This window comes from Propithecus coquereli, unplaced genomic scaffold (assembly GCF_000956105.1).
Source record: "Propithecus coquereli isolate 6110/MARCELLA unplaced genomic scaffold, Pcoq_1.0 Scaffold227, whole genome shotgun sequence".
NCBI classification, from domain to species: Eukaryota; Metazoa; Chordata; class Mammalia; order Primates; family Indriidae; genus Propithecus; species Propithecus coquereli.
Genome location: NW_012147808.1, coordinates 1,894,700 through 1,895,667, shown reverse-complemented (window position 1 = coordinate 1,895,667; position 968 = coordinate 1,894,700).

Sequence of the window (968 nt, the reverse complement as noted above, 5' to 3'; positions counted from 1 at the left end):
TTTTTTGTGATATACTATTCCAGTAATGTTTCCCAACACATCCCTGTATCCAAGGGCCCATGTAGTATATGCTCTGACAATAAACTGTGCTTTCCCATTTGACTCACTTTGGCCAATGGGACATTGGAAATGATGCAAATAGAGGTTTGAAAAGTACTTGCTGACTGGTGCTTGCTTTCTTGGACACAGTCATGTTGTGAAGAAGCCTGCAGCTACCCTGTTGGAGACAAGGGGCCTAGCCAAGAGGCAGCACCAACCACCAGACACGTAAGTGAAGCCATCTTAAACCGACCAGTCAAGGCACCAGGTGACTAATGCCTCATTTGCAATCCAGGCGACACTAACATAGAAACTGAACTGCCTACTTAAACCCACCCCAAAATGCAGATCCATAGAATGTTGAAGAAATACAACGGCTGGGTTTTCGTTAAGCCCTGAAGGTATGGTTGGTTCCTTACAGGGCAAATGCTAAATGAAACATCTAAGCCACTGAACTCAGTATGTTTTTAACAAGATTATGTGGGGAAGAAAGCCTTCAATTATGTGTCAATTACAAAAAAAAAAGTTCACAGTCATATGTAGCTGTTTTGAAATAAACAATGAATTTCAAGCCAGGCACGGTGGCTGACGTCTATAATCCTAGCACTCTGGGAGGCCGAGGCAGAAGGATCACTTGAGCTCAGGAGTCCAAGACCAGCCTGAGCAAGAGTGAGATCCAGTCTCTACTAAAAATAAAAAAAAATAGCTGGGCATGGTGATATGTGCCTATAATCCCAGCTACTTAGGAGGCTAAGGCAGGAGGATTGCTTGAGCCCAGGAGTGTGAGGTTGCTGTGAGCTAGGCTGATACCACGGCACTCTAGCCCAGGTGACAAAGTGAGACTTCACCTCAAAACAAAACAAAAAAAATAATGAATTTCAACTGGCTGGACTTCATTGAGGTGGCTGGCACTAACAGAGGCCATGTGA